We start from the raw sequence: 11,023 nt of genomic DNA on the forward strand, positions 1-11,023 counted from the left end.
CGGCTGCCTCCTGCACCTCCCCTACTGGGGATGGAGCCCGCAACCCGGGTCTGTGCCCTGACTGGAAATCGAACTGTGACCACCAGGTTCATAGGTCGACCCACAACCACTGAGCCACACCGGCCGGGCTCCCTCTTTCATTGTCCTGTCTGTCCTCTGTGGGATACCCTAGCCTTGCGTAACCTGTCATCTAGACAGGATGTGAGCGATGCCACCAAGCACACTGCCAGGGCCTCTGAAGAAGGGATGGGAAATCTGCAACAGAGTGAGGGAAGGAGGAAAGACGGTGACTACCCTTGGCCTCCTCTGTTGGTTCCCCTGGGAATAAAGGGGGGGGGGTTGGGGAACAGGAGTTTCTATCGTTTCCAGAAATAGGACTGACTGCCAGCTCCTTCCCACCCTCCGCGGTGGCCTCGCTGTGGGTGAGGAACAGGCAGGCACATGCAGGCTGACTACCTTCCGGCTGGTGACGGCTCGGATTCCAATGTACAGGACAGGAGCCGGTGCCAGGTTCCCGGCCAGGCAAAGGGCGCAGAGAGGGGCGGGCGGGTGAGGCGCCGGGAAACCACACAATGAAGCAGAGATAGTGAGGAGGGGAGGAAGCTGGGCAGCAGACAGGGCACTGAGGGCTGTGAGGAGGCTGGTGGGGGAAGGAGGGGTGCCTCGGAGCGCCCTGTGGGCGTGGGCAGAGGAAGTGTGGGGGCCTGTGTGTGCAGAATGCACCCCAGGGAGGGGTTGTGTTGCTGCGGGAGTGGGAGGGTGTGTGCAGCAGGGTGTGGAGTGCGGGGGTGGCGGGAAAGGAGTGCAGAGCGGGAGGAATTGATGGAGAGCCAGGAACACCCTTTGCACAAAGGAAAACTGTCAGCTGCCAGAGGCCAGTCTCCGTGTGGGAACGGCTCAGATCCCCACGGTGGATTCTGGCGGCAGCTCCCACCCGGGCTGCTGGCCAGATGTCTGACCCACGAAGGGAGGGACAGCTTCTGGGTGTTCACCGCACCCTCTCCGCCGTCTTTCCCAGGAACCGATGTTTTCCTTGCGTGTTATCACAGCGCTGGTCACAGAGCAGCGTTTCTTGGCAGACAGTCTAGTGAACAGACTGTAAGTTACGTAGAAGGAAATACTTTCTAGTCTTGGTTTCTCCACGAGCTTTCTGGGGGCCTCTGGAACCTGCTATGACATTTCTGTGCCTCTGCTCCCAATTTTCCTCGTAACAAAAAGGACTATACAAACCAGCTAAGGGAAATCGCTCTAGAATTAACAACTGCAATGAACAATCATGATAGAGACCAATGGGTGACAAAGTCTAAACCAGCACGAGAAAGAACTCTACAACTTAGAAGTGTTCAAACCTAGAAGAGATTGATGTAGGAGGAGGTATGTATGTGTCATGCCTTTAGGAGTACTCAAGCAGAAGGAAGAGGGCCAGTTGTTGGTGTTTAGGGGGAATTCCCTGAAGAGTTTATGCAAAAACTCTGAGATGTTACGATTCTAGGGCTGCACGGTGCTTGAAGCAATACAGAATTATTTCAAATATTAAAGTGCCTTAAACACATAAGGTGTTATAGTGACCAACTAACAAAGACTGTCTCGTGTAATTAGCACTGTTAGTGGACAGGTTGTATGCCTAGTACATACATGCAGAGAGAACTTGGGGCTCACGTCTTCCACAGGAACCCCGGCACCGGTGAACAGAGAAGAGGCCATGCGACGGAGCAGGGAGAAGCAGTTAACAGAAACGGGCTGGAGCTCACCAGTCCTTCCTGAATAGCCGGGTTTCTGCGAGCGATCCCGTGCAGCGCCGCGTGGTGCTGAGAGCAAGCGGACGTCTTCTCTTCAGCGATACAGCTTCCAGATGCTTGTTGGCCCGGTTCCGGTGCACGCTGGGTGCGTGTTTGAGGCGTGTGCAGGAGTCCGCAGAGCTTCCTTAGCTTTCCGGCACCCTTGATAAGGCTTCTCAAACGTGACTGTGCATTTTAACGCCCCGGAGACCTGGTGAAAGGCAGGCTCTGCTCCGGCAGGTCTGAGCGAGGGCTGAGACTCCGTGTTCCTCAGAGGCGCTGACCACGCCTGTCCTGAGGCCCTGGGAGCGGGCTGTGGAGGAGAGCGGGGAGGGAGTCTGGGTGCCCATCTGTTTTCCCGGACGCTCGCTGCAGCAGGGAGGTGAGATCAATCCTGTGCATCTATGGAGTCACATAATGAAAAGTATAAAAGGGGAGGGGCTTTGAGGGGCATCTAAAAAACCATTTGGCTCTTTTCAGGGGTGAGCGGGAGGGAATGGGAGATCTGTGGGGGCTGGATTGGGGTCTCCTGAGGGTGTGTGAGTGCCAGGGACTTCCTGGGAACCCCAGACTACACTGTCAAGTGGACCAAGTCTGTTCTAGTCCCTCTCACCTGCTGGTCCCTCCCTGCTTAGAACACGCCCCTCCCCAGAGGGACTCTCATCTTTCCTCTTAGGGCTCTGACCCCAACTGGCTGTCGGAGCCTTCCTGGTGCGGGGTGCGCTCCTGGGAACCCAGAGCCAGCAGCACACAATGCACTTCTCTTCCGCGTTTACCCAGCGTCAGGGGAGCCTGAGAAACGCACAGCCTGGGCTGCCCCTTAGTGAAGAGAGGCCTCTGTCACAGCGGAGATGGGGTGACATGGGAGGGAGGAAGTGGGGCGCCTCCCTCTGAAGTCGGAGTGGGGAGCACACATCAGGGGGAGGGGGTTGGTCCTGCAAGGCCACTCGCATCAGTGGAAACAGAAGCTGAAGGCCCGGGGAGAAGAGCGATCCCGACACTGAGAATGAAAAGAAGGACCCGCAGCTCCCCGGGGCCGGGCTGTGCTCAGGGAGTGCCGCGTGTCGGCTGATGCCCGGGGTCACCTTACAGCCCAGGACAAGTTTCACAATGACCGGGGAGAAGAGCGATCCCGACGCTGAGAATGAAAAGAATGACCCGCAGCTCCTGGGGCCGGGCTGTGCTCAGGGAGTGCCGCGTGTCGGCCGATGCCGGGGTCACCTTACAGCCCAGGACAAGTTTCACAATGTGGCCGCTCAGGTTAAGTCCCAGCGGAGTGCACACCGCCCCGGAGAACGGTTTCTACACGACCTGCTGATGGATGGACCTGCGCAGCAGCTCGGCCCTCAGTTACCGGAACACGTTGGTATCGTGGGCGCTGATCTCCCCAAGAAACCTGGCGGCCGGCAACGTGCCTGTGCAGGCGGTGGCACTGGCACCAAGGACATTCTGAGGACAAGCGTGGCATTGTCCCTGGAGGCACTGTGTGTGCCTAACGATGCTCGAGCAGCTCCCCCGAGTGCAACAAGCATGCATGTATCCAAAGCTGCTCTACCCTATTTATATTTGTGGACCACGCAACATCTTGAGGGTAACGAGTTCCATATGTTTACTACCCACTGTATAAAGTAACGCCATCTTTTATTTATCTTTAAACTGTCACAGGATTGCTCGGTGCCCTGGAGTTTCAGCACTGGGACTGGAGGGCGTCTGTAGTCAGGGCGCTGTGGGCCTGGGGGACGGGGCTGTGCAGTGAGGAAGGAGCAGGCCCCTGGGGGAGGCCTGGGTGCTCCCTTGCTGGGGCAGAGGCAGCCTTGGGCCGGTGCATGAGTCGGTGCACAGGGCACAGCCGACTGCAGTCCCAGGGAGGCCCCCGCCCGCCCCGGAAGCAGCACTCAGCACATGCTGGAGGCTGCCCACGCCGTGAGACGGTCCCCACACTGAGCACAGAAACGTCGGTGCCATCACAGACGGCGCAGCGAAAGGGCCCCCATGTTCCTGCAGACTCAGACTCCTGCCCCAAACGGACCCCTCTGTCTCGCAGTGAGGGAGGAACGCATCACAGGGAAGTGACTGCACCACTCCCGGCCGATGGGCGACACTTGACCTCTGACCCCTCTCAGGGCTGTCCACTGGGCCTCGCTGCCTGGATACGTTTCCAGGGGATGGTGTTTGCTCCCATCTGATCAGCCAACTCTGGCCTCAGCACGGTGGCCTCGACACGGGCCCACATCGAGTGCCTGGCTGTCGGGGTCACCAGCTTCTCCGCAACCGCGGGCAGTCAGGCATCTGAGGGGCCTTCCCTGCTCCTGCCGCCACGGACACCGGGCTGGGCGCTGAAGTGGCCTCCTCGGCACCTGGCTCTGCCTCCCATCCAGCCCCCTCTCTTCTTCCTGGTCGATGAGTGCACTCTCCCAGGAGGGGTCCTTTCCTCTCACTGATCCCTGGGGATTTCGAGGATGCGAGGGGGAGGAAGGGAGAGTTTTATCGGGAAATGTCTGACCCTACCCTGTCCATTCCCAGGCAGGATGCTTTTACTTCTTTCCCCGGGGCCGCCCCAGGCCAGCCTGGTTGATTCATCTACTACTACTGTGAGCAATAAACTCTTTTGTCACTGATTTTAATTTCCTCATTTCTTCTACCAGAACACATGCCACCGTGGCAGGTTAACTTATTTACCTGCACGTAGAGGACAATGCTAGACTCTCCACAGTTCTTGACACTGTCCCCGCCTTGAACAACAGCCTGGACTGTAAGACAACCACCACCGCACAGAGCTCCACAGAGGCGGCGGCGGACGGGTGGTGATAACTCTCACATACTCTCATGGACTCAGCAAGATTGTGCCAAGAACACGGTGACAAACAATGGAAACGAGTGGGATCCAGGCACTGCGTGTTCCCTCCGCATCGCCATGAGGGTAAGAACTGCTTCCTTTGCCAGTTGCCATCACGCGTGTAGGGCCCGGGGTGTGATTCCCGCCAGGAGAGCGTGCCTCTAATGACCTCTCCTCAGGGGCGACACAATGTGCCCGCAAAGAGCCTAATTACAGAGAAGAGTGGAGGCAGCTCTGGCAGGGCTGCCTGATGGGATCTGGTGTTGCTGCTGAGAGCGATGAACATGTTCAAAGGGTTTGTTGGGAAAGTGCCTCTTACACTGACTGTTGTGCTTCAGCCCCACGCGGTGCGATTCCAGGTCAGGAGGCTCCTGATACTGCAGGGCAATGCTGGCTCACAGTGCCTGTGTGCCTGTGTGTACATGGCGTGTGTGCGCACGTGTATGTATGGCCTTTCGGAACCTTTCAAGCATGCCGACCCAGGCAGTGCAAGAGTTGTTTTCTCACGTAGTGAGGCGGGTTCCTGAGGGTTACCATAACGCACAACCTCGGAAGGTCTTCGTATCAGTCAGGGTGTGGCCGTTCCGATTCGCGGCACTTCACATATCTTCCCGAACACATGGCAGCTGCTGCTCATGGAAACTCCATGAGGCTTGGGGGCCTGGAGGCTGAGATAGTTCACTGACAGGCCTAGTCCTGGCCATGGGCCACTGGACTATGACACGTCATCGCTGTGAGGGAGTTTGTGGGCGATTCAGCAGACAGCTCTGGAGTGCCCACGCTCAGCAGGTATTGGACTAGACACAGAGAGCACACGGATGCTCCCATGTCTGCCCATGAAGAGCTGTAAGTCCGGAGGGTGGGCAACCATGAATAGGCCTGTAAACCAATCATTACTCTACATTGGACATGTATACAAGATGTTACATGGAAATGCAGAGGAGGAAATGACTAATCCTGCCTAGGATTAGAAAAGAAAATTGAGTTCAACCGGCGTGGCGCAGTGTTTGAGCATCAAACTATGAACCAGGAGGTCACAGTTCAATTCCCAGTCAGGGCACAGGCCCGGGTTGCCGGCTCAATCCCTAGTGTGGGACATGCAGGGGGCAGCCGATCGATGATTCTCTCTCATCACTGATGTTTCTATCTCCCTCTCCGTTTTCTCTTCCTCTCTGAAATCAATGAAAATAAAAAAAATAAAAAGAGGAAAAAATTAAGATAAATTGTGTGCTTTACTTACATATTTCAGGTGGTGATTATAGCAAATAAAGAATAAGGTTTGCATAAACACATTTAAAGGAAGCCGGGCTTATGTCCCATGCCAGGGATCTCTGCACAGCAGCGCAGAAAAGAATCCTCTAGGAAAGTGCCTCAAGCCTGAGATGCTTCCTATTTTTTTTTTTTAGATCTAACTCTCTCTTCTGTAGAAAAGCACTGCCTGCTTGTCTTTCCATCTTTTCTTGCGAAAGATGGCAGCCCTGGAAGAAAACTATTTAGCCACATATTTTCACCTTCACCAGTAACTTGTATATACCACTAACTACCCTGATGGGACTGTGTAGTTATGGCCACGCTACCAAAATGTCAGGAGCACTGTTTTGTGGGAGGTGAGGGAAAACAACTCGATTTGGAAACCAGGAATACAAATGTATATGAATAGACAAATGACATTTATAGATCCAAAAATACCCATGAATACAGACAGTTGGCATCAAGTCATTAAGCATGAAGATGCTGTGGGTGTTTACAACCTTTTTTTAAAAGGTATTATTTGCATTAAAAATATGCTTTCTAATTTCCAAAATAGTCTGTGAGATGAACTAGGAAAGCTGGGTTAAACAATAAGGGGAGGAAAAGAAGACAGTGGGAAAAATGGGAAGCGTGTCCATATAACGATCACAGCCTGTGTGTTTCAGCCTTTAATGCAATGGGAGAAGATGCCCATTGCTTTTCCAGTTCTGACTCTGCTCGGCTCCCCTGTATCCGTTTGTCCAAGCCCCTTCCTCTCCCCGAGCCTTCATCTCTGCATCGCCAAATAAAGCAAGAGAGAGAACAGGAAGGAAGCCAGCACTGCTACGCCATGCACCACCTGAGCAGCACCCAGGGCCCCATCCAGCGCCAGCACTCTGTGATCATCACTGTTTAAAACATCTTGTGTGATTCTGTACAGATTAATTATGTGGGCTGTTGCTATTTTTCCCCTGCCTTTTGTTTGAAGGATGTTGGTAGGTAGTTTTGCTAAATAGGGCCTTATCGGCTTAAAATTTCTTGTGTGGTATCTACCAACATGACTGGAACCCCCAGTACCTAGGACAATGATGGCAAACCTATGACACGCATGTCAGAGGTGACACGCAAAGTCATTTTTTTGGTTGATTTTTCTTTGTTAAATGGCACTTAAATATATAAAATAAATATCAAAAATATAAGTCTTTGTTTTACTATGGTTGCAAATATCAAAAAATTTCTATATGTGACACGGCACCAGAATTAAGTTAGGGTTTTTCAAAATGCTGGCACGCCGAGCTCAAAAGGTTCGCCATCACTGACCTAGGAGGTGTACTTTGAAAGCCTCGGGTGCTGGTTGAAGTTTTAGTTGAGCCAAACCCGCTTTAAGTGGGCTTACTGTGGCAGGTTACCATTCATAAAAGGATGTGGTGACCTGCCTCAGAAAGACTGGCAAAGAACACACCTTTCCAGCTGTGGCCAGAGAGGTAGGGGCAAGGTGGACAAAGAGAAGTAAGTGTGCGTATGGTTTTTCAAGAGAGGAGGTACTTGCCGTAAGTGATCACAGGTATGTGAAAATAAAACTAGGCTGGAGTCCCCTAAATCTTGTGAATGCTAAATAAAGACTCCGTTACTTACCTACAAACAACTCAAGGATCTAAATGAGAGCTTCAAGGGACTTAGTGAGACTTCCAAGGATCTTAGAATTTCAAAGACACGAAAAAGAACCAGCCAGAAGGAAATATACACTAAATGAAGTGAAAATAATTTACAGGGATTCAACAATAGAGTAGAGGATTCTGAGAATCAAATCAATGATTTGGAATATGAGGAACCAAAAAACACCCAATCAGAAGAGCAAAAAAAAAAAAAAAATCCCAAAATAGGAAGATAGTGTAAGGAGCCTCTGGGACAACTTCAAGCATATCAACATTTGAATTATGGGGGTGCCAGAAGGAGAAGAGAGAGAGAGAGAGAGAGAGAGAGAGATATTGAAAACTTATTTGAAGAACTAATGACAAAAAAGTTCCCCTACCGCCCTAGCTGGTTTGGTTCAGGGGATAGAGCGTCAGCCTGCAGACTGAAGGGTCCCAGATTCGATTCTAGGCAAGGGCACATGTCCAGGTTGCAGGCTCGATCCCCAGTGTGGGGGCATGCAGGAGGCAGCTGATCAATGATTCTCTCTCATTATTGAAGTTTCTATCTCTCTCTCCCTCTCTGAAATAAATTATATAATAAAACATCCTCAGGTGAGGATTTAAAAAATAAAAATAATAAACTTCCCCTATGAAAGAAATAGACTTACTAGTCCAGGAAGCACAGAGAACTCCAAATAAGAGGAACCCAAAGAGGACCACACCAAGACACATCATAATTAAAATGCCAAGGGCAAAAGACAAAGAGAGGAAAAAAGCAGCAAGAGAAAAACAGTTACCTACAAGGGAGCACCCAAAGGACTGTCAGCTGATTTCTCAACAGAAACTACGCAGGCCAGAAGGAGTGGCAAGAAACATGAATAGCAAGAACCTACAACCAAGATTACTCTACCCAGCAAAGCTGTAATTTAGAATTGAAGGTCAGATAAAGAGCTTCACAGACAAGAAAAATCTAAAGGAGCCCATCACCACCAAACCAGAATTACATGAAATGTTGCAGAGTATTCTTTAAGAAGGAGAAGGAGAAGGGGAAGAAGAAGGAGGAGGAGGTGAAGGAGAAGGAGAAAAATATGAACAATATGATGGCAATGTCAATGAATACATATTTATTGACAATTGAATCTAAAAATCAAAATAAATGAACAAGGAATGAACAAAATAAATTGATAAATAAAATAGAACCAGAGGCATGGAAACAAGAACAGACTGACGAATCTCAGAGGGAAAGGGTGGGGCTGGAAGAGATTAACCAAAGAATTTATATGCATACTAGAGGCCTGATGCACGGAATCCATGCAAGAGTAGGCCTTCCTTCCCCCGGCTACCAGCACCGGCTTCTCTCTGGCACCCGGGACCCGGGCTTCCCTCGCAGCCCTGGCTTCATCTGGAAGGTCGTCCAGAAGGACATCCAGTCTAATTAGCATATTATGCTTTTATTATTATAGATTATAGATATGCATTACCTATAGACACAGACAATAGGTTGGTGAAGGCCTGGGGCAGGGTGGGAACTGGGTGGAAGGGGTTTAATGGGGAGGAGGGGGGAGGGAGACATCTGTAATATTCTCAACAATAAAGATGTAAAGAAACAGAGATATAGTCCCCAGGAAAAAAAAAAATGCCCACGTATAGCCATTGTCAAAATATACAGTGAAAACTTTTAGGACAAAAGGAGAAGCTCATGGAAGTGATCCATGCAGTAGTGGAGGATCCTAGGCCACGGCACAGCCACAATTCTAAAACCTCAGGATAAAACAAACGATCCCTCCGATGGTTTGCCACATGCTCGCTGTGGAACTTTTACTTGAGGAGCTGGGGTGGAGCAAAGAGTTTTAAAAAATCCCTTCTGAGCTTCCCTCACATCCAGTTTGGATGTTGAACTTCTTTCCTGGAGCTGCTGATCTGTAAGGTACCAGCTCACGTGGGATTCAGAGGCCTTGTAGGCCTCAAGCCTGGCCGTATTCTACTTGTGTGCCAACCCTGCGCACATGCTCACACCCGCCCCATTTACCCCTCCAGGCCCGTGTTTTTCATTCTCTCAACTGTTGATATTTGGGGCCAGATAATTCTTATTGTGAGGCTGTGCTGTGCATTGTAGGATGCTCACCAGCATCCCTGTTCTCAGCAGAAACTTTGATACTGACAAGTATTCAATATCTGGTAGCCAATAGCACCCCGTTTCTCCCCAGACCACCCGTTCCTGATAGCTGTGATAACCAACTATATTTCTAAACATGGGTCCGTGGCTCCTGGGAACAAGCATCCTCCTGGGTTGAACAATCACTGCTTTAGGCTGAGACGAGGACCTTCAGGGACGGAGGAAGGGAAGCCTCAGGGAGAGGGAGGTAATGGCTTTATCAGGATCCAGAAACTTATTCTCCAAGTTCTTCTCTTTATAGAAGTTACCCAAAGAGGCTTGCGCGCACTTTTAGGAAACGAATTTTGATTCCAAGCAAGCCGATCTTATAAATATTATTTTAAACTGGAAGTTATAACTGCTCTTCTGCAGAATGTCTTAATGGATTCAAGATTTGCCTTGAAGAATGCTATGGATTCATCCACTGTTTCTTAACTTGTGGCACGGCCGGCTTTCCCCGTGGCACAGCATCGACTGATGTCTTGCCTTCTTCCCCAAAACCTTGCAAACTACTTTGATACGCTGCTGAAATCCAGTTTAGCAGGATACTTTTTTTTTTCTTACTGTGGTTGTCAAATTGAAGAACCCACGTTGTCTACTAGCTAGAAAGCAACTATTTCACATCTAAATGTAGTTGAGGCATAGCTTCCTAGATCCGTTTTACCATGTTGCCACACAGGCTGAAAATATTCTGCTGCTGGCAGAAACGTACTTTGCATACAACAGTGACTACTGAGTAATCTGATGGCCAAACCTCATGCCTTAAGAATGACTAGGAAGTCATACACCTTCATCTGAAGCTTAAGGACACACCTTACCCACATGTTCACTTGACTTGATTTTGCTCCCCGACATGGAAACACACGACACATGGGGGGGTTGGTGGCTTGTGTTTTGGTGGTAGCGCCCCACGTCCCCGCCTTCTACAACTTGTTTCAACCATCATTTACTGAACACTCACTGTGGCCTGGGTTTGTGCCAAGTGTAAGCAGATTTTATTTTCATAGTAAAGTGAGATGTATTTCTTTTAAAATCGTGCTGCAATGAGTGTTTTCCCCATCATTTTGGTATCAGTGAAGATTAACTAACACAAAGTTATTGCTTTCCATCTATAAATGCAGGATAGAAATCAAGAAATGGGAGAGAAGAAATCTACAACAGGTAGGCTGGGGTTTTATGAAGCCCAACATCTAGCGCTGTAGGATTGAAATATGTGGTGCGAATTCTGTTTCCTATGGCTTTACGACTTGTCATCAAGAAGACCAAAAACAAACAAACAAAACCCACCCCAAATCAGAAGCTCTTAGGCCCAACCTTCATTTTCGCCTGGAGAGATGGCAGGTCCAGAAAAATGTCACAGGTAAAACTCTTGAAACGTCTGTAATTTCAG

At 50.2% G+C, this 11,023-nt stretch overlaps 1 long non-coding RNA gene across 1 annotated transcript in view; it reads right to left on the reverse strand.

The window, feature by feature from the left end:
- Positions 1-2,179, reverse strand: part of LOC106727168 — a 12,491-nt gene extending 10,312 nt beyond the window's left edge. The window contains exon 1 of the long non-coding RNA XR_001363328.1: positions 1,752-2,179. This is a non-coding gene — a long non-coding RNA (uncharacterized LOC106727168). The remainder of the gene's footprint in view (positions 1-1,751) is intronic.
- Positions 2,180-11,023: the final 8,844 nt, after the last annotated feature.

The sequence above is a fragment of the Myotis brandtii genome, unplaced genomic scaffold (genome assembly GCF_000412655.1).
Source record: "Myotis brandtii unplaced genomic scaffold, ASM41265v1 scaffold381, whole genome shotgun sequence".
Taxonomy (NCBI): Eukaryota; Metazoa; Chordata; class Mammalia; order Chiroptera; family Vespertilionidae; genus Myotis; species Myotis brandtii.